The sequence below is a fragment of the Megalobrama amblycephala genome, linkage group LG24, assembly GCF_018812025.1.
Source record: "Megalobrama amblycephala isolate DHTTF-2021 linkage group LG24, ASM1881202v1, whole genome shotgun sequence".
NCBI classification, from domain to species: domain Eukaryota; kingdom Metazoa; phylum Chordata; class Actinopteri; order Cypriniformes; family Xenocyprididae; genus Megalobrama; species Megalobrama amblycephala.
The window spans coordinates 10,180,014-10,203,703 of NC_063067.1; the positions used below are offsets into that span (position 1 = coordinate 10,180,014).

The following is a 23,690-nucleotide window of genomic DNA, read 5'->3' on the forward strand; positions in this document are numbered from 1 at the left end:
CAAATACACACGTACTTCCACACAACATCATTACAGGAGAGAGGGGGAGACGGGGGTTTGGGGGGTTTATTTGAGTTTAGGCCTGGTGCAACTGTTCTGCAAATTGCACCATCTTCCCTATAAATTATAATTTCACACATGTGGTGGTGATTTCCTGTTCATTTATTTCACACATGTGAACATATCAGTCATAATACACACTTGCATGAACTTATGCATGAAATAAGGAATAATTGATGACAGGCCCGGGTGTGCATTATTTTCTGATAATTCAACATACCGGAGTCAATTATTCTGCTTATACTATTGTAACAGGTATACAAAGTATACAACTAAATATTGTTATAATTCACACAAAAATTGTTCTTTCATATGTTTTTATGATACCTGATCTAAAGGTGCGCTTCTCCTTTAAGTGTTGCGAGGTCACAGTATGACCTCATTTCCTGTCCTGTCTCCTCCTCTTTCCTTTTGAAATGTGATTCAATGGAAGAGGTAGGTTTCTTTTGCCATCCTGTTAATTTTATTTAATCCTTATTTTAATTATATCTTTTATATCTGTATTTCCACCCAAACTTATGTGTAAAGTACTATTTTATCTATCCTTGGGATTATTTTTGTTATTTTCCATTCTTTGAGGTATATTTCTGTCTTTTATGTGAGACAAGCACATGGTAATGGAGGTGCACCATATTTGTTTTATAGAGTGTTATAAGGGCCACTCAATCTGAGGCTGCTTATGTCTCTATTATACAGGTATGTTTTCTGTATATTATTTTCCTTATGTTCATGTTTTCTTCCCCCCTTTTGAAATGTGATTCAATGGAAGAGAGTGTTATAAGGGCCACTCAATCTGAGGCTGCTTATGTCTCTGTTATACAGTAAAAAGATCCAGTGAATCGGCTGCCTGCTGTCCCGTGTCTGTCTCTTCATTCAACACAACGTAACACAACAACGCAGACCAAGTTTTAATACCCGGTGTCGCCGGCCGCACATCACGCTGGGCATAAGCGAGCCGCACGGGTTACGCTATGGTTACCACACCTCAAGACATTGTTCAAATGTTGTATTTCAAGACATATTCAAGACAAAAGATGTATTTCGGGACTTGCTACTGCCAATACATACACAACACACTGCTGTGAGCAAGTAAGACATGCTGCTGCTGCTGTACAATTAGTGTATATGAAATACCCGTAGCAGATATAAATATGTGTAGCTGGGGAAGGTGGAGGGTTTCTGAAAGCACGCTGCAACTGCTACAGCAAATGCTGACCAAGTATTTGAAGGTTGAGCAGCGTGCTCATTGGAACCAATCAGCTGTGCACTGTAGAGAATGATGTGATTGCAAGCAGATTGAGTTAAGAACCTATCAGCCTGCGCCATCTAGAGTTTCATGACAGAACTTTGTATTTAGAACACATTAATAAAATCCACCTAGAATACCCTAGCAACAGAATGGTAACATGCTAAAATACATCATAGCCAAGCATAGCAACATCCTGACAACCACCTTGAGCATCATGGTGGCAAGTTTTGCAGGGCCAAATATCACTTTTCTTATTTTTTTCTGAATATGTATAAATCTAAAGTAGTTTCATTAGTAATTCCTCTTTTCCCTCAGTAAAAGAAGATTGCATGTCATCCCTCCAGTCTACTGGCAACTGTGAATGGCTGTGCACTGGGAACAATTAAGATTAATGAATAATCAGACCCTTCTGAAACCAACTGGCTAAATCAGCTAACTGTTTTCCATCTCTTTCTAAAGAGCAGCGGCCACCAGCCGGGCCGGTCATGACAGTGACCCTCAGCTCTGCGGCAGCGCACATCTGCGGCCCACAAGTGTCTCCAGCTGCCTACGTCTCCACGTGTGGATGCTACACCTGTCCAATCCCAGCATCCTGTTTGAGCTCGTTCAAAGGTCCGCCTGTAGCGAAAGTGCATCTCAAACGACTTCCGATTAGTCTCTTGGCTTTGAACTACACAGCTGGTTTGTGATAACTTCCTCATCCTTTTGCTAAGTAGCGTACAGTGAAATCAAGGGTCTGAAATGTTGACCGTTTAGAGTGTATTCCAAAATGTGTATTTCATTACTCGCTTCTTCAACTTTTTCCTAACAGTCTTTAATGGTGTCAGGAGTCACGAAACCATCAGGATGGCATTTCCATTCATGCGCGCGGTTCGCTCGTCTCTTTACGCTAATCTTCTGAATGGCCTGTGATTGAACTGTGGGTGTCTGCCAGCTCCTTTCTTTGCTGTTCTTTCTGCTTTCTAATTTTTAGTTACTGTTGAATTCACCAAGCTTCAGAGGATACAAAGGGCTCCTGAACGCAGGCCAGCCCACCCCACAGATGGTCGGGAGATCAGAGCCTGTCAGCACACTCCAACAAGCCAGGCACCGGGGTTCAGTCTCCACAGGAGCATAGCGAGTCTGAATGGGAGCATTTCCACTCGCTTCTATAGCCCCCCGCCAGGCATTTGTAAAATGATTTGTGGCAAATTTGTTGGATCAATATGGATGCCCGGAGGTGATGCTCCTTCTGTGTAGAAGCACCGCTTGGTTCCTCGTGGCTAAGCTAAAGCGGATCTGTTTGAAGCGCTGCGGCGGTAAAGACATCTGGAGCTCGGAGGTGATGACACGTTGACCGTGACAGAACTTGCTAAGCCGCCCAAAACCTGCTGAAGAATTGTAATTAGTTGTGATAGGCTTGGGACAGAGCGATTGTGTTTGAGGTGACTTGCATTTGCTAAGTGTGTTTGTGAACATCTGGAAGCATGACGAGGAAAAATAAGAAAGTATAGGTTAGGCTAGTTGGTAAAGGGACATTCTGAGTTAAATACAACTTAAAAGTGAAGTGTGCCAGTTTGGCACCATTTTTTTGTCTCCAAATTAATGTTTTGCCCATTCTCTTCTGCCCCCCAAAAAATTTACACCAGAAGAGTGTTCTTACTTACTAACCAACTAATAATAATAATAAAAAAAAAAAAAAAAAAAAAAATATATATATATATATATATATATATATATATATATATATATATATATATATATATATATATATATATATCATTATTATTATAGGATATTATTTTTATTTAAATATTTAATTATTTTAATTTTATTTTTGTATTTTTTATTTTAATAACCAACTAATATATATATATGTATATATCTATCTATCTATATATATATATATATCATTGTTATTATTTTTATTATATTTTAATATTTAATTATTTTAATTTCATAATTAGAGTTAATAATAAATATTTATTAAGACATATTTCATATTTTAAAATAAATTATTATAAGATATTATATTTTATTTTTCAGTACAATAGGAATATTACAATACTAATTTGTCTTAATTTCTTATAATTAGACTTAATAAAATTATATTAAATATTACTAATAAATAATTAATATTATAAAATACATTTATTTTTTAAACAATTTTTATTATATTACTATTACGATTTTTAATATGAATTTTATTGTTTTTTGTTTTTGTACACATTCTTTTAAAGCAGTAATAATAATGATACAAATATTTATAATGATAATGAAAATAATGATTGTAGGTTATTATATTTTATTTTACAGTAACAGTAATATTACAATAGTAATTTGTCATAATTTTCATAAATAGTTTATAAAAAATAAATATTATTAGTACACATATTATTAGTTGTACTGTAAAATAAAATATATAAATATCCTAAATTATACCAATAATAATAAACAGTGCTTCAGGTCATTCATGTTTTCCTTAACTTTATTGCATCTTTCAATTGAAGTAAATCAGTGAATCTGCATAGTAGCGTAAGAAGCATAAGCAGGTGGTAAATGCACTTTTTGCGGTTGCCTGCTGCTTCACAGGAGTGAACGTTCACATCTGATAGAACCTACATCTGATTTCCCCTCCCATTCCATCTTTGTGTATCTCTTTCTCTCAGACTTTTTGTATCTCCTTTTTTTCAGTGTCTCTCTCTTATATAAGCCGTCGTCCAGCTGGATAGCACAAGGACAAAAGCTTCAGTCACTGCTGTTGAATTGACCGTGGCTACAGGTCATTGTTGCTGTGTTTCTCATCTCATATTGTCACATAAAAAACCTGTTGCTAGAAAAGTCACATTCAGATTTCATTTACACATGAAAAACGGCAGATAATGCGTAGACACCTAATCCATTTGAACGCATTTCCATGCATCACATCGACATCTGCCTGTCAACTGGCTTGCGTCCAAAATACAATATAGTGTTAGAGGTCTAAAATCCTTTGATATGATGTTAAGGTCAGTGTGATTGCTCAAACCATGCTGACCACTGAAGTGGGTTGGATTTCCTGTGGTACATAAACATACCCAGCGATACACTAGCAGGTAAACTGAGGTTAGACACACGGCCACAAACCGCAGCCACACTGTTTGCATATTGTAATTTTACCCTGTTCACAACCCCCATGGTTGCCTAGTGCTGCTACCATTTATAACTTCGGTTAGGGCTGATGGAGATGCTGCATTAGGCAGAACATCCCAGAGGAACAATTTAGTGCTCAGAGGTTGCTCTTTCATTGATCAGGTGACATAGAGGTCACAGTTATGATCTGTTTAAAGGGGTCCTATTATGCTTTTTTACACTTTCGACTTTCTTTAGTGCAATGTTGCTGTTTGGGCGTGAAAAAGGTCTGCAAAGTTACTATATCTGCTGTATCAGTGCTCACTGTTTCTGAACTCCCTGAAACGCCTGATTGTAGTCTTGAGTTTTCTTCTGGGAACGAACACGTCACAATATTCCTCATTTAAATAATTCCCGCCCAATATGCAAAATAAAGGGGCGGAGCCTGAATGAGTTCATTAATATTGTGTTGGAACTCGCGGTTATGGTGAGAGGCGGGACGTTTCCCAAACCCCAATCACAACACACTGGTCCAACCGACCAATCAGAGCATATTGCACTTTTTGGAAGGAGGAGCTTCATAGAGAACGGAACTAAACAGAGCGTTACTGACAGACTGGGAAAAGAGGTGCTGCAATAATCGAAAATATGGGAAAAAATACTGTTTTTTTTTTTAACGTTCAAGCATGAAAACCTATTCTAGTCGAGCCCAAAAACAAAATCAAGAGTTTGAAAAAGGGCGTAATAGGTCCCTCTTAAGTAATATGATCTTGTTTCTCCTAAAATTCCCGAAATAATATAGAATATAGACCTATAAAATGTTTAGATAATTTGGTCTTGGATAAATGAAATGTTTGAGTTCATGTTGTAATCTCTGCCTTTGGATTTCAGATTTTGGAGCACAGTTTGAGACACTGAGTTCTCTTCTGAAGCTATACAGGAGACACAAGTGAGTCTTTTAAATAAAACTCCAACACGCTCTTACAAGAAAGTGTAAGTACTTAGTTGCAGTTTCAAATTTGTATGATATGATTCATAGGAAAATGTACGATTTGTAGTTTTAATGAATAAATAAATAAGCATGAACCTGCAACCCCCTAAACCAATTTGGTTCAACAGTTTGCTAAAACATAAAATAATTTCAAATTGTCATAAGACTGTGTTAAAAAGTCAGGTTACTTCCTATTTAGTCAAGGAGAAGCAAATGAAATATTAAACTAGACTTCCTTTTGGGATTTTTTTTTTTTTTTCGCATGAGACTTTCCTATAGAAATATTAAATAAAAATTCGCAGGATATATTTTGCGAATAACTTTTAGGAAAATAAAAAGGAAATTTTTGTCCTGATTTATTAAAATGTAATTCACTTAAAATACACATTTTTATGATGAACACTTTCAAATTCAATGCTAAACTTCTAGAAAGAAACCTTTGCATAATGCTTCATTATTTTAGTATTCTTTTTTTTTTTTTCATATTATAATTTTGTTTTAAAATTATTTCATTATGTCGTAACATGCTAGAAGCCATTTTGAAACAGGAAATAATGTCTCAAAGAAACTCTGACATATTATACCCAAAAACTGCAAGTAAAATTGATAAAAATTTGGGACCAAAAATTATTCAGACACATGATCTGACCATGTTTTGCTTAAGTGTTATCTGACATAATTAAGATTAATTTGTTCTGACACAGTTTAACTCTATTTTTTTTTTTTAACTACAGTGAATAAACTGTATTAATGAATGAAATGTTCAAGGTGTCTGAATACATTTTGGTTTGACTGTAATATATATATAGGCTATATATAATTTGTATGTAAATTTTAGCCTTGATATGTTTGAAAACTTTTTTGAAATAGATTTTTTTTCTTTGAAATAGATTTCTTTTTCAATCGTTTTTTTCGATGGTCTCACTGACCTGAACGATACTGATGATATATTTACTAAACAGCCCAAAATATATGAGCCCCGGCTGTTTTTTGTAAAACAGAAGTTGGCTGATATCCACAGCAGACTCGTGTGTTCCGCCGTCTGCCGGTTTTCAAAGAGGGTGGCGGCACACAAAAAAAATAATCGGCAGAACATCCCATAATTCTGAATGTGAGGCAACAGATGTTGATGGTGAAGAAAGGGGCTCTCAGGACTCGGGCCTGTAGAGCTGTCCATTGTTCGGCCTCAGAGCCATTTATGTGGTCACCATGGCAACGCTACGCCACTTTTATCCATTTCCCTTCGCCGGACGCATGCTAATGCGAGATCATAGCTCTTATTGACAAAGATGATAGAAGCTGAACAACAAACAGAACGACGTGGATGAAAGCCAACAGGGCTCCGAGCTTTCATGTACAAGGTGCAAAACAGAGTTTTATTTAGCAACGCGCAGTTTGTTTGATTATCATTATGAGCATAAAGCGAGCAGAATATTTTATGATGTTCTCGTTCAGGAGAAAGCAATGTTCTAAGTTGTTTACAGCTTATAAAATGTCTCAGCGGTGGCACTTGTTATTGGAATTCAGGAGTGATTTTGGTAAAATGTCAGAATGACCATTTTGTCCATCATATTCTAGAACAGTCTGCACGTGTCTGGAGGAGGTCAGTGGTTGTGCTTGTAATGGATGCAGATTTTCTTTTTATGTGACAAAAAGACTATTGTTCCCGGGACCAAAGCTGTCCGTGTCAAAGGCAGTTGTAAAGTGTCCAGCCAGGTGTCGATCTGTCTTTGAGCTCCTGGACAATGGTGCGACTCATTGTTAAGTGCCCTGCGCTGTCTCTCTAGTCCTTCACTCGCAGATTATGTTCAGTCACTCGTCGATTTAGTCAGTTTTACGTAAGATTTGTAATAAAGGTGGTTTTGGTAGGTAGGTTTCCAAATGTTTGAAATACTGTGAATAATATTTCTGTCATGAAAACTTTTAGAGAGTTTGGCATGGTAATGTGTATGACAGTGTTAATGTGTTTGGTCATGACGGAATAGATCTCCTACGCTGCTGCTGTTATTGCTGCTGCTGCTGCTGTTATTGCTGCTGCAGTTAGTTCTGCTTCTGCTGTTATTGCTGCTGCTGTTGGTCATTGCTGCTGCTGCCGTTATTGCTGCTGCTGCTGCTGCCATTATTGCTCCTGCTGCTACAGTTATTTCTGCTGCTGCCGTTATTGCTGCTGCTGTTGGTCATTGCTGCTGCTGCTGTTATTGCTGCTGCTGCTACAGTTATTTCTGCTGCTGCCGTTATTGCTGCTGCTGCTGCTGCCATTATTGCTGCTGCAGTTATTGTTGCTGCTGCTGCTGCCATTATTGCTGCTGCAGTTATTGTTGCTGCTGCTGCTGCCATTATTGCTGCTGCTGCTGATGATGATGATATTGCTGCTGCAGTTATTGCTGCTGCTGCTGCTGTTATTGTTGCTGCTGCTGCTGCTGATATTGCTGCTGCAGTTATTGCTGCTGCTGCTGCTGCTGTTATTGTTGCTGCTGCTGCCATTATTGCTGCTGCAGTTATTGTTGCTGCTGCCATTATTGCTGCTGCTGCTGATGATGATGATATTGCTGCTGCAGTTATTGCTGCTGCTGCCATTATTGCTGCTGCTGATGATGATGATGATATTGCTGCTGCAGTTATTGCTGCTGCTGCTGCTGCTGTTATTGTTGCTGCTGCTGCTGATATTTCTGCTGCAGTTATTGCTGCTACTGCTGCCATTATTGCTGCTGCTGCTGCTGATGATATTGCTGCTGCAGTTATTGCTGCTGCTGCCATTATTGCTGCTGCTGCTGATATTGCTGCTGCAGTTATTGCTGCTGCTGCTGCTGCCATTATTGCTGCTGCAGTTATTACTGCTGCTGCTATTGCTGCTGCAGTTATTGCTGCTGCTGTTATTGTTTCTGCTGCTGCTATTGCTGCTGCAGTTATTGCTGCTGCTGCTGCCATTATTGCTGCTGCAGTTATTACTGCTGCTGCCATTATTGCTGCTGCAGTTATTACTGCTGCTGTTATTGTTTCTGCTGCTGCTATTGCTGCTGCAGTTATTGCTGCTGCTGCTGCCATTATTGCTGCTGCAGTTATTACTGCTGCTGCCATTATTGCTGCTGCAGTTATTACTGCTGCTGTTATTGTTGCTGCTGCTATTGCTGCTGCAGTTATTGCTGCTGCTGATGATGATGATATTGCTGCTGCAGTTATTGCTGCTGCTGCTGCCATTATTGCTGCTGCAGTTATTACTGCTGCTGCTATTGCTGCTGCAGTTATTGCTGCTGCTGCTGCCATTATTGCTGCTGCAGTTATTGCTGCTGCTGTTATTGTTGTTGCTGCTGCAGTTATTGCTGCTGCTGCTGCTGCTGCCATTATTGCTGCTGCAGTTATTACTGCTGCTGTTATTGTTGCTGCTGCTATTGCTGCTGCAGTTATTGCTGCTGCTGTTATTGTTGCTGCTGCTGCAGTTATTGCTGCTGCAGTTAAGTTATTGCTGCTGCTGCTGCTATTGCTGCTGCAGTTATTGCTGCTGCTGTTATTGTTGCTGCTGCTGCTTTTATTGCTGCTGCTGATTATTGCTGATGCAGCAGAGCAAGTACGGAACTTGGCACTGACAATATGCACAACATGTTGCTATGAGCAAGCAAGACATGCTGCTGCTGAACAAGCATACATGAATTACCCCCATAACAGATCTATACAGGTGGAGCTGGAGAAGTTGGAGGGTTTCTGAAAGCATGCTGCAAATAATAGGCAAGAATTTGAATGTTGAGCAGGAAGCTCATTGGTTACCAGTACAGTGGGAAGCAATCAGCTGTACCCTATAGAGAATGATGTAATTGCAAGCAGATTGTGTTAAGGACTTATGAGCCTGCACCATCTAGAGTTACACAACAGAACTTTGTATTTCCTAGCTTACTGCAAATAAATAAATAAAAGAAAGAAAAATACCTGTTTTCTATTTTAATCGATTTTAAAATGTAATTTATTCCTGAATTTTCAGCATCATTACTGCAGTCTTCAGTGTCACATGATCCTTCAGAAATCATTCTAATATGCTGATTTGCTGCTCAAGAAACATTTCTTCTTATTATCAATGTTGAAAACAGTTGTGGCGCTTAATATTTTCTGTGGACACCATGATACATTTTATTCTAAAGAGTTCAATAGAAACAGCAATTATTTGAAACAGAAGTCTTAACTATCATTTTTGATCAATTTAATGCATCTTTACAGAATCGTAGTATTAATTTAAAAAGAAGTTGCCAAATCCAACTTTTACTTGCATTTGGCACTTGCCAAATGTTAATTATGGCTTCTGCTAAACAGTGAGACATTATACACCCAGTTTGAGGCAATGAAGTCATTTCATTGGCCTTCAATGTGACTGACAAATTCTAATGTTAACAAATCTGGATATCCAAACAAGTTTTAGTCCTCAGAAGGGCTGAAGCCGGAACCAAGGAGCTACTGAGGTCAGAATCTCAATGTGCCCTTGGGCAAGATACGTAATCCTGGGTTACTTCAGACAGACTGTCCCTAAAATTAGTGCACTGCGGTGTACAGGTGAAAAACATCAGCTAAAGGACGAGTAACTTGTAATATCAGCAGAAACAATTACAGGTTGAGCTCTCTTTAAACTATGTGCATGTTTTCCACCCTTTTGCCGGTGGCATTGCACTGTAACACTGGTCAAAAAGTCAAATCCACTCTTGCTTTGCCCGAAACTACAGCGTGCTTGAGAATTACATCATAGCTCAGTGCATTTACAGGTTAGCTGTCGATCTTGTGTTTGAGAGTTCAAACAAAAGAAGTAATGATATATCCATTCTCAAGCAGAGCTTAATGAGAGGCTTGAGTCAGCTGTAGAGCCCGTGGACAAATGTGTTGATTATTTGTATATTTTAATAAATCAGATCCATCAAAAGTGTTTGCAAGTGTAAATTGTTTTGATCAAAAGACTGCAGTTCTTGTTGACAATCAGTCTTGTTTGTAATTGATTTTACAGTATATGTATCAACTTCAAAGGCTTCCAGTATGCATGCAAGCAGCTGATAGTAATATAACGCTTTCATAATGATCTGTTTTCTAATTTCTCCTTTTGTTTACAGAAGCATCAAAGAAGCTGCTTTTGATACAGAACGCTGTATTTGTTGTTGAGAATTTGAACAATTTCAGAGACACGTTGTTTAATTTTTATAAAATGCAAGCAAAGAACTAAAGCATCATGAAGTTGTTTGAACTGCAACACAATGTTGCTACTTGTATTGTCAAATCAGGTTGCCAGCAATGATCAAAATAACACAGCCATGCTAAAAACCACAAGTAAATGTTTGTCTGCATGTGCAAACGAACACTAAACATGTGTATTCCATCTGGTTGTTGTCTTCTTTTAACCCTAAACTTTTCTGAGAGCAGTCAAATCACATGTCAGTGGTATATTTTAGGGTTCACAAACACATTTGCATATTTAACTTATTTTCAAATGTTTTGTGTTCATTTATGACAAACAGCAGAGTGTGGAGCCGGCAACACTAAGGTAATGGGTTTGATTCCCAGGGAAAATCCAGCTACGCTGGCTTTAGCAGTTGAATTGATTCTTGTTCATATTGGTTGAGTCTTATTATTGAACATGTGTCTTTTATAACCTGCTTAATTAATAGTTACAAAATAGCTTCTTATAACACACTTTGACAGCATGCTCTGCCAGTGACATAGATGTCAGGTCATTGTCAGGAAACGGGGCCATTTGTGCACTGCATATCCCCATGACTTACTACAGGTATTGAACAGTGTGTGTGTGTGTGTGTGTGTGTAGTGTGTGTGTGTGAGAGAGAGAGAGAGAGAGAGAGAGTAATAAAGGTGTGTGTAATATAGAATTTTAAAAAGCAATCAATTTCAAATAAATCAAATATATTTTGCTTAATTTTTTATTGAAATTAAAAGTAAATTATATTAAATATTTAATATATGTGTGTGTGTGTGTGTGTGTGTGTGTGTGTGTGTGTGTGTGTGTGTGTGTGTGTGAGAGAGAGAGAATTTAAAAAAAAATTAAATGTAAAAATTTCAAATCAATTAAATATATTTTGATACATTTTTTTAATTGAAATTAAAATTATATTAAAGATGTAATACAATTAAAACATGCTTTTGAATGCTCATATGTGTGTGTAATATAGAATTTAAAAAAATCAATCAATTTCAAATCAATAAAATATAGTTTGCTTAATATCTTTTAATTTCAATTAAAATTGAAGTATTTAGTGTGTGTGTGTGTGTAATATAGAATTTTAAAAGCAATTTCAAATAAATCAAAATATATTTTGCTTAAATTTATTTAATTGAAATTAAAATTAAATGATATTAAATATTTAATACAATTAAAACATGCTTTTACATGTTTATATATATATATATATATATATATATATATATATATGTGTGTGTGTGTGTGTGTGAGAGAGAGAGAAAGAGAGGATTTAAAAAAGTCAGTGAATTTCAAATTATCAAATTAATTAAATATATTTTGCTTCAATTTTTATTGAAATTAAAATTATATTAAATATGTAATACAATTAAAACATGCTTTTACATGTTTATGTGTGTGAAATAGAATTTGAACAAAAATCTATCAATTTCAAATCAATCAAATATATTTTGCTTATTTTTTTATTGAAATTAAAATTAAATAATATTAAGTATTTAATGTGTGTGTCTGTGTGTTATGCAGTAAAATGAAATGAATTTAAAATTATATATATATATATATATATAATATATGAAACAATACAACAATGAAAAATAAAACACAATAAACTATAGTTTTTGTTTTATTTTTCATTGTTGTATTGTTTCATATATATATATATATATATATATATATGTATATATAGAGAGAGAGATAGATATATATATCTATCTATAGATATATATAGAGAGAGAGAGTTTACACATTTCAATGGCCTATATAGTATCTCACGATGCTTTATCTGTCTCAGTATGCTGTATTCAGTGAAGGTGTGTATGGTCATTAGCATATAAGTTTAGACACAGGGTGCCTCCCACCTGGTAAATGTTTATAGCCCTGTTCTTGAGATTGCATCCGAGATTTGAAGAATTGACCTCCTGTTGTTTCACAGCATGGCGGTGACGGCAGGACCCTTGTGTATCTCAATCACTTTTCATTCGCCCCCTCCTCCCATATCCATCTCATAACTCCAGACACCAGCACACAGCGGCTGTTTGCTCTGATCTGTGGAGCAGCGATGAAGACCTCTGAGACCTAGAAAAAATATCACAGATGAGATCTCTTTAAGATTCTGAATCAAAAAGATTCAGTTGTGAGAAAAGACTCCAGTAATCCTGCGTTTGAAGTATGTAATCAAAAGTAAAAGATCTCAGTATGAAGTCAAATACTTCTCATCAAATTATCTGATAATGCAATTAGCATTCATTTTATAGCTATGTGTGTCAACAATGGTCTCATGTATTTATTTTTTGTTTCTTCATAAGGAATCATACTAGAAACTTCTAAGACATACATGAATGAAACATAAATGAGATTTAAGTAGTTTTTTATATACTGCAAAATGCTTTGTTTTATGCACTGTCTGTAAAAATGTCTTTAATGTGTATTATGCAGTATACATTCATATATTAATTGTCTGGAAATGCGTTATGTTCTTCCAGCGAGTGTTTTCCTTCATTAGGATGGTGTGACAGACAGGCATACAGCTGATGGGGGAGTTTATGGTGAGAAGTGTCCTCGGCAGGGGTCTCCGTTGACTGTGTGGCCCTTTCTCCCCCTCACACTTTTATTGTTTGTTGATGGAAGCAGTTGTCATACTCTGGCAATAACAAAAGCAGGCCCATCACTCTGTTTACCTCTGCACAGGAACCAATGGGCAATTCTCCATTAAATTACAGCCATGTGTGGAATCCAGATGCGTCTCCCCCCCTCCATCTCCTCACACACGCATTTAAAAGTTGGTGTGAGATTCAGTAGCTTATTGTGCCTTCCTTCTTTCTTTTTCTTTCTTTGTGAATTTTCAAGAAACATTTCTTATTATTATCACTGTTGAAAACAGTCGCGCTGCTTAATATTTTTAAAGAAACCGTGAGACTTTTTTTCAGGATCCTTTGATGAATAGAATGTTCAAAAGAACAGCGTTTATTTAAAATAGAAATCTTGTAACAATATAAATGTTTACTGTGACTTTTATTCAATTTAATGTGTCCTTGCTATAAAAAAAAATATTTCTTAAATAAAAAAAAAAATAAAAAAAAATCTTACTGGCCCCAAACATTGAATGTTAGGTAATACTGTAAGGGACAAAATATTAAAAATATGTATTTCTTATATATTAAACTTAAAATTAAAATTTCTTTCATTATTTCATGTGAAAAAAATCCTTTCATAGTCCCTTCACAGCACAAAAATGTTGACTGTATATGATGTGGTGCAATATTTGCCTGCTAAAAACATTATTTTATCTTCAACCTCACAACAATCAACTTCAGAATACTTTAAATGTAACAGGGTTCGATTTTAAAAACATATTTTGAAAGAAATGTTTCATTTAAGTATTCATCTTAGATGTTTATTCTAGACACAAACGAGATGATGTTGACATATAGTATAAGCAGAGCTATAAAATTAATATTGATAACAGCTCAGGAGATTTTATACACTCTTAAAAATAAAGGGTGTTTTCCAGCAATGCCATAGAATCATTTTGGTTCCAGTGAACATTTATTAAAAGAACAATTTTTTCTTAGTGTGGAAAAGAACACACTAATATTCTAAATAATCTTTAGAATATAGAAAATAAAGAATATTTTGTGCATTCTAAAGGTTCCATGAATGTTAAAGGTTCTTCATGGAACCATCAATGGCAACATTATTTTTAGGTGTATTGAAAAAAATCTCTGAATTTTGTTCACAGTTTTGTATCTTAGTAAATTTTGAGACATTATTGAGATCTCTTCTCATGTGTGAGTATTTTGGGATATTTTTCCTTATAAGAAAAGTATGAAAACCAAAGGGTGAAATTCTCTGTTTGCTCTCCATTTAATCTCATTCCTGAAACAATTTAATTGAGATATTATATTATATACAGTATGTTTAGAATCACCTCTTTTCTTGTCATTAACTGCACTCGCACATACATTTCTAGCATTACAAACAACCAGTCAAAGTAAACTTGTTTGTGACATGCTGTTGAGTGTCCCCACCTCCCCTGTGATTGTCTCAGACCAATAAGCAGTTTACTTGTTATCTTAAAAGGGTCGCATCTCTCTGAGGACTTCCTGTGAGACATTCATGTGCATACTGCAGCATTGTCTTAGTGTTATTGCCAGTCATATACTCAGCATTTCATTACTCTGGGGGAAGTCACTTGTCAATAAAATAAGGAAAAACATGTTTTATATATATATATATATATATATATATATATATATATATATATATATATATATATGTTGCATATAAAAACAATAAACTGTATAATAACTTTTATATGAGTTGCATGTAAAAACAATAACCTGTATAATATCATGTTCCTCTAATCAAAACCCAGATATTGTTAAAGCTTTAAAGTCGAAATGCACTTGTTAGAAATGTCACTGTTGTCCAATATAGTATGTTGTTTCTATTTGGGGTCAGTTTGACCTCAGCAAAAACACACTGTATAAAGATATAATAAAACAAATCTTATTGGACAATAGGCAGGACTCTGTGACCCCAAACAAAAGTAATATAACATTTTTCATGAAGGACGTTTGATGGATGTTATTAAAAGTTGAAATATGAGTTCTCATTTCATTATCAGTTCTCATAAGGTCAGGAAAAGTCAGGAGGTATCAACCTGATACTTCAATGTCAAGTATGTTTTTGAAGGTTTAATGTGCTTTGGGGTCTATATAAATATATATCAGTTTGTGTTCCAAAACATTGAGCTTATTTATTTATTGTTGGTGTTGTTGTTATACGTGCTGTATTATCTGTCTATCTATATCTATATCTACAGACGTGGACAAAATTGTTGGTACCCTTGATAAATATAATCAAAGATAACTGTAAAAATAAATCTGCATTGTTTATCTTTTTGATCTTTAATTCATAAAATTAGCAAAAATCTAACCTTTCATTGAATGAAAAGAATTGAAAGTGGGGGGGAAATAACATTATGAAATAAATGTTTTTCTCCAAAACACGTTGGCCACAATTATTGGCACCCTTTTCTTCAATGCTTTTTGCAACCTCCTTTTGCCAAGATAACAGCTCTGAGTCTTCACCTAAAATGCCTGATGAGTTTGGAGAACACCTGACGAGAGATCAGAGATCATTCCTTCATGCAGAATCTCTCCAGATCCTTCAGATTCCCAGCTCCATGTTGGTGCTTCTTCTCTTCAGTTCACTCCACTCATTTTCTTTAGGGTTCAGGTCAGGGAACTGGGATGGCCATGTCAGAAGCTTCATTTTGTGCTCAGTGACACATTTTTTGTGTTGGTTTTGGATCATTGTCCTGATGGAAGATCCAACCACAGCTTATTATTGGATTTGTAGCAGAAGCATTCAGGTTTTGATTTTTTATCTGTTGGTATTTGATAGAATCCATGATACCATATATCTGAACAAGATGTCCAGGACCTCCAGCAGAAAAATAGGCTCACAGCATTAAAGATCCAGCAGTATATTTAACCGTGGGCATGGGGTACTTTTTATCCATGTGTGCACCAAACCCATCTGGTGGGTTTGCTGCCAAAAAGCTCTTTTTTTAGTTTCATCTGACCATAGAAGCCGGTCCAGTTTGAAGTTCCAGTCTTGTCTGACAACTGAATATGCTGGAGATTGTTTCTGGATGAGAGCAGAGGATTTTTCTTGAAAACCTCCTGAACATCTTGTGGGGATGTAGGTGCTGTTTGATCTTTTTTTTAGGCTTTCTGAGACTCAAGACTCAACTAATCTCTGCAATTCTCCAGCTGTGATCCTTGGAGAGTCTTTGTCCATTCAAACTTTCCTCCTCACCGCGCATTAGGACGATTTAGACACGTCCTCTTCCAGGCAGATTTGTAACATCTTTAGTTGATTGGAACTTCTTAATTATTGCCCTGATGGTGGAAATGGGGGTTTTCAATGCTTTAGCTATTTTCTTACAGCCACTTTCTATTTTGTGAAGCTCAACAATCTTTTGCTGCACATCAGAACTATATTCTTTGGTTTTTCTCATTGTGATCAATGATTAAGGGAATTTGGCCTCTGTGTTTCCTCATGTTTATTCTCCTGTGGAACAGGAAGTCATGGCTGGACAATTTCATGCTCCTACAGCACCCTGGTGTGCTAAAAAATTACAAATATGAACGGAATATACTTCAGAGATATTTTACTCATAAAAAATTCTAGGGGTGCCTATAATTGTGGCCAACATGTATTGGAGAAAAACATTTATTTCATAATGTGATTTTCCCCCCACTTTCAATTCTTTTCCTTCAACGAAAGGTTAGATTTTTGCTAATTTTATGAATTAAAGATCAAAAGGATAAACGATGCAGATTTATTTTTACAGTCATCTTTGGTCATATTTATTAAGGGTACCAACAATTTTGTCCATGTCTGTGTATATGTATATATATATATATATATATATATATATATATATATATATACACAGTGTATATATATATATATATATATATATATATATATATATATACACAGATGTGGACAAAATTGTTGGTGCCCAATAAATCATGTGTGTATATATATATATATATATATATATATATATATATACACATGATATATTGGCCACCATTTGTTTATTGTTCAGTTGGTCTTGTTATAGGCTTGTATGTAAGGTGAAAATTGCAAATAAAAAAAATATCGGGAAAAATAAAAATATAATTCTGAAGTGGTCTGTATTCGGCATTATAGAATGCTTTATCGATGTTCTCAAGGGAAATTCAATTAAAAAAAGGGTCTTTTTCTTTTTTTCATCCATGGGATGGGCAATATACCAATCAATAATAATTAAGTAGATGGGTACTGTATGAGAACAGCTCGTGCAGAGAAATACATGTTAATTGGCCACCTAAAAGCTATTTTGTAAACATATTCATCTCTCCCTCCGCATATGCTTTCATCCATTATGTTATGTCTGCAATTATCTAAACATATAAATATGAGGTTTGAGTCTTTCCTTTCATAATCTCTTGCACAAAGAGAGTTTAGTTACAAAACAGATGAAGATGAATGCCGAATGAAGTCTGAAGTCACAACATAAAGAAACAAGGTTCACCCCTTGATGAAATTGTTTACAGAAACAAAACCCATGTTCTCAGAGAGAGCAACAAATGATCGTACAAGCCATTTATTTAAATCAATCTATTTTCCATTTCTTTATTTGTATGTTTAATCCTTTGAGGAGAGCAGTTGCTGAGCTAAACAAATTATTTTTAGAGTCGAATCATTCCAGTGTGTAGAAACTTGAGCACTTTGCACATTAAGAGTTGCTTAAAGCGCTTGTTTGATTTTGTGATTTTTTGCCTTATGATTCATTTTAATCTGGCGAGGCGATATGGCTGAGCGTTTTGAGTGATGAGATGTTCCTGTTGGTTTGATGTTGATCACCAGCTGGCACGCCAACCAGCTCAAAGACACAGCCTTGCCAACAGCTGCTTTGCCACAGTTGTTTTGGAGGTGCCAAGACAAGCACACATGCAAAACTGTAATATTTTAAAAGAATTTCTGGTAACACTTTAGGCCTACTTAAAGCCTTTACAGGTAGGCCTATTCATGACATTATAATGCATTACCTATATCTTTTCATAAATTATTGTTACCAGTTGCGTTATAATATTTTAAGATTCCATCTAAAATTGGTTGTTTGTCATGTGTTTTAATGCATTATGCTGTCTAAAGGTGTGTTCAATGAAAAGATAACTATTATAACTGTGGATACAACTTATTCATGAGAGGTCCATTACAAGGCATAATTAATGCATTAAAAATACTTTCATAATGCATTATACATAAAGGATTACCGACGTTCTTTCTTTCTTTTTGAAAAACATCCAGATTGATTGTCTTTTCTCAGTGACTTTTTGGTTTTGTTCACTTTCCAGTGTGCCACGATGGCAAACAATCCAATGTGACACACTGCTGCTGATGTGAAAAATTACAGAAGCATCTGATTGGTCTTTGTCTTTCTTTTTTTCACAGACACAGGGAACATGTGTTCAATTTACAAGTGTACTTCAAGCGTCACCCTGCTGCTGTCCCATAGCTATTAGTCCTGATACCATCACAAGACCTTTTTATAGAGGCCATCTGAAAAAACAAGAAATATCAAACTGGTGCTTTTTCAATTTTGCTAAATTGTAACCGCTTTACAGCATAACTTGACATTACAAATTTCAAACCCAAGGTCAAAAACTACACAAGCTACCTATTGGTAAGAACTTTTAATGGTGAAAGAAGAAGCTTTAATGATATTTTAAGATGATTCCCTATTAACAAATCATATATATATATATATATATATGTGTGTGTGTGGACCACAAAACCAGTCATGGGTATTTCAATAGCCAAAATAGTCAAAATTATCTTTTTTTTTTTCTTATGCCAGAAATCTAGATATTTTAGATAATTTTCCTACTGTAAATATATAAAAATGTATTTCTGTGAGTGGATATGCATTGCTAAGGACTTCATTTGGACAACTTTAAAGGCGTTTTTCTCAATATTTTTCCAAATAGTTGCACGTCAGCCAAATATTGTCCTATCCTAACAAACCATATATCAATGGAAAGCTTATTTATTCAGCTTTGTATAAATGTATAAACATATATTTCAAAAAAATTTACCCTTATGACTTTTTTGGTCCAGGGTCACATATATACCCATATGCACATAAGTATGTCATAGAATGTATGCTGAAAGGTTAATCAGTTAAAAGGAAAATAGAATTAGATCATGATGTCTCATCGTATAGAAGTTGGCTGCATACTTGCAAATAAGATCAGAACCATTCATCATTCAATCACATTATTGACATTGTGTTTCTGCCAGCTTCATCCCAGAATCATAACCATCAGTTCACGTATCATTAATCAATTCAGAGCATCGGTGTGAATCTTCAGACAACACGGGTGAAATTGACGTTTTAAACACTGATGTGCATGGCTTCATTCACGCAAACTGATGGAAGTTTCTTTGTTCCGTGCATTACCTTTATGTCAGCTTTTTAAATGCAGCTATTGAGCACTATTGCCCAAATGTCCACTGTCAGAGGTTAATTCTTTTCAGAGGAAACATCACCAGATATCCACAAACAAATATCTCATCTTCTCTCAAAACAAAGGAAAGGGAGAGGTCGAGGTCAAGACCTGTACACAAGTGTACAACAATGTGCAACAATAGTGTATGGCAAAAGGACTCCACACTTTGGAAAATGTCTATACTACTTAAAAATAAAGAGGTTTTCACAGCAATGCCATATAGAAGTACCATTTTTCTTCCCCAAAACAACCTTTCATTGAACATTTATTAATAACTATTTTTCTTATTGTGAAGAACATTTTTAACAATCAGAAGAACCTTTTCAACTCTAAAGAACCTTCTATGGAATGGAAAGGTTCCATTGATGTTAAGTCAACAATATATAACAATCTATGGAACCTTTACATTCACTGTAAAAAAATATATATATTTTAATCAACTTTTTTTTTTCTTTTATCAAATCAACTTAGATAAGTAATGTGGTTCAGACAACAATATTTTGAGTTTCTGTTGATTAAACCAATCGCCTTCATTGTATTAACTCAAATTTTTTGAGTTTTGAATTTTAAACTCAAATTTAAATGAACTCAAAATTTTAAGGCAAAAACACTATGTTAAAAACAACCCAAGGGTTGGGTAAATATAGGACAGAACACATGTTGGGTTAATTGTACCCAGCAAACTGGGTTGTATATAACCCAGCCTAATGGATCAATTCATTTTCACTATAATACTAGCTTTTTTCTTTCTTTTTTTACTTCATACATGAATTAATGATTACGGATTAACTTAAATCTTCTAAACTTTTTTTAAATACTCCACACAGCCACTGATTTGCATAATTTCTTTATTTTTAATAATATTTTATAGTAGGCTATAGCATATTTTATATTGTTCTTAATACATATTGCCAACATTTAAGCTCGTTTAACAAATATTAGAAGTAAAAATTAAACATTTAGAAGTAATTCAAGTGTAATCGACCAGTCTCTGTTGTCCTGTTTCCACCGTAATGGCGCTGGATCTCATGCCGGAGATGGCTCGCGTTCGGCGGGGGAACTTCTAACTTTACACCGCCGCCTGCGTTTCACTCGTAGCCGACAAATGCTGTGACTAACTCCATAACCTGTCTATAAATAATCTACGTACAATTCTGAGAACATATTTTAACATCCTAAGTATTTATATTCTGTATTTTTAGATAAAATAAAACGTACACAAACCTGTATTTTACTGAAGACATGCACCAATTTGACGAATCCGCACTGCTCTCTCCTGAAGAGGTCGCAAAAAGCCTGCGATAAATAACTCAACCCCTGGGTTGTTATGTCTGACCCAGGATCTGGGTAACACTAAAACTACCAAAATACTGGGTTATTACATCTGACCTAGGAGCTGGGTAACACAAAACTACCCAAACACTGGAAAAATAACCCCAAAAAATTACCCAAAAGGCTCAACCCAGGACTATTTTTTAGAGTGCAGGTAACTTACTTTTTTAAGTTAAACCAAAAATTATTATTGTACAGTGCATTGAAGGTTCTTTATAGTGGAAAATGTTCTTCTGATTGTTTTACATGAAGAAAAAAAAAATGGTGCCAATAAAGAACCTACGAGTGCATTCTGTTCTAACTAAAATTACTTTTTCTTTTGCCTAATACCTGCTTTTTTCAGAAATAAAGTTTTTCATTAGTTCTCCAGTCATTTTTGATAGCAGATAAGGATTTTTAAACATTTTTGTAGCATTTATGCCAATGTGTTTTATAGTTTGCCCTCGCAAAAAGCACTTTCTAACAATAACTAGAAATATGCAGGACTTTTTAAGGTTTTATTACTTTCCATAACTTTTCCAGGCTTGGAAATTGGAAAAGGTGTTTCTGAGTGTTGTCACATATAACTCATAACTGCTTGAAATACGGCTTAGCCTTCATTAATGCAGTAAAACGCCATTTTTTGTCTTCAAATCCCTATCATAAGCACCTCAAAAAGAAACAAAAACCCCATCTGTCCATCCTAAGGGGGGGTAGAAATATAAGATGAGAGTTTTCTCATTCCCACCATCCTGGATTTATGACTCAGTTCTTACAAAGTGAGAATTGCTTAGTTTGAACACAACAGGAACACTGAACCCAAGCGAAGTTTCTTATTGCCGTCATAAAGCGTCTAGACTGCACACCCCTCCTTTCTGCACCTTCAGTCCGTGCGTGATAGACGTTTGTTTTTACAAAATATATAGAGTCCTCTTTGTGTCCTGATGGACAGACGGTCCATTTTAAAGGCTTGTCTTTATCTAGAAACAGCGCTGCTGGTGGAATGACACGGCTGGTTGTAATTAGTAAAACTTGATGTTAAACTCTAATTGAATAATATTGTGTTAGGCCATTTCTAAACTCTCCAAACCATCTAGGTGTTCAAGTTAAGCTTTTTCCCAAACACTGTATTCATGTAAGATGAGTGAGTCACAGTGCTTGCTTTAACCTCAGCCCTCGGTTGGTTTTAATGGATACAACATTTACATGTCTGGATTGGGGAAATGGATTGAAAATATTCCTTCTTCCTGTTCTCCTAAGTCACTGAGGCCCTCCATTAAGTTTAGAAGCATCAATCTCCTCTGGTGTAAGGCATACGCAGCTGACAGTGAGACGGGGTGGGGGGTGATGGCCTATCTTCTTTTGAGAAAAGCTATAAATTCTTTCACACCCTCAAAGCACTTGCCGTTCTCACATTGCCTTATGAAAAAAGGGGGCGGGAGGGAAGCGGGGGTTTAAAAAAAATCACTGTCCATTCTGAGCTGGGAAATTTACAAAACCATAGCTGTCCGTGGCAGAACAGGATGTGCCAATTGGTGCGTGCTTTAACAGCAGTTACTGACACATCTGATGTACTGAGATTATACAGTGAAAAGCAGCACATAATGCACGTTGTTAGCTCTAAAAGGCTGCGGCTGTGTGTGTTAAATAAGATGGAAGCCGGTCCATTTGCATTAAAATCTAAGTGAAAAATGTATAGGCAAATGTATCCAGTATGTGCAAACAAAGCAAATGACTCCTGCGCCGCCTTATCTAATAAACATCTATGGCATCTATGACACATCCTGACTAAAACCAACAGACCCAAACAAAAGACTGCTGACCAGTGCTTATTTTTAGACAGTGAGTGACATCATTAAAAAAAAAAATAATAATGAAGCTTTCAGTACATTGTGTCTTACATTAAAATATTTTGGCCAGTTTGCCTTCATACTTGTTTAAGCAACCCTTACAAATCATAAACAGCATAAAAACATAATACAATATTTTATTTATTATTTTTAATCTGTTACTGTTACACACACACATATATATATATATATATCATTTGAAATGCATTTTTGTCCACAGTTTATTTATATAATAAAAATACGCATTATTAGATCATTTATATTATATAAATTATATAATATATAATAATATATATAGTATATATAGTAATTTTTATTTGTTATGTTTATATATATATATATATATATAGAGAGAGAGAGAGAGAGAGAGATCAGTATATATATATATAATTTGAAATGCATTTTTGTATAAATTATATATATATAATAATCTCTCTCTCTCTCTCTCTCTCTCTCTATATATATATATATATATATGTATAATACATACATTTACACATACACACATATATACAAATGCATTTTTGTTGTATGGTATTTTTTAGTTTTTTAGTTTGTTTGGTTTTATATATATATATATATATATATATATAATTTTTTTTTTTAAATATTTTTTTATATAGTGATGACTTAAACTGTGGACAGAAATGCGTTTTAAACTTCATATATATATATATATATATATATATATATTCACAAAATATATTCTTTCTTAACTAATATACCCATATCCATGTGTTCTGACGTTATGTAAGACAATTACTTTACATACTGCATTTGAATGAACTAAACAACTGCATTTTTTTTTCCTCATTTCTCCTTCAACATTTGCATATATTTACTTGTCTGCTCTTTATTTCTACATTACACATATCAGTACAATGTG

The 23,690-nt window shown here is 35.0% G+C and overlaps 1 long non-coding RNA gene across 1 annotated transcript in view; it reads right to left on the reverse strand.

Moving 5' to 3' along the window:
* Positions 1-21,038, reverse strand: part of LOC125259947 — a 43,503-nt gene extending 22,465 nt beyond the window's left edge. Inside the window, exons 1-2 of the long non-coding RNA XR_007182934.1 lie at positions 20,868-21,038; positions 12,426-12,642 (exon numbers count right to left, since the gene is read on the reverse strand). This is a non-coding gene — a long non-coding RNA (uncharacterized LOC125259947). The remainder of the gene's footprint in view (positions 1-12,425; positions 12,643-20,867) is intronic.
* Between the last annotated feature and the right edge of the window lie 2,652 nt (positions 21,039-23,690).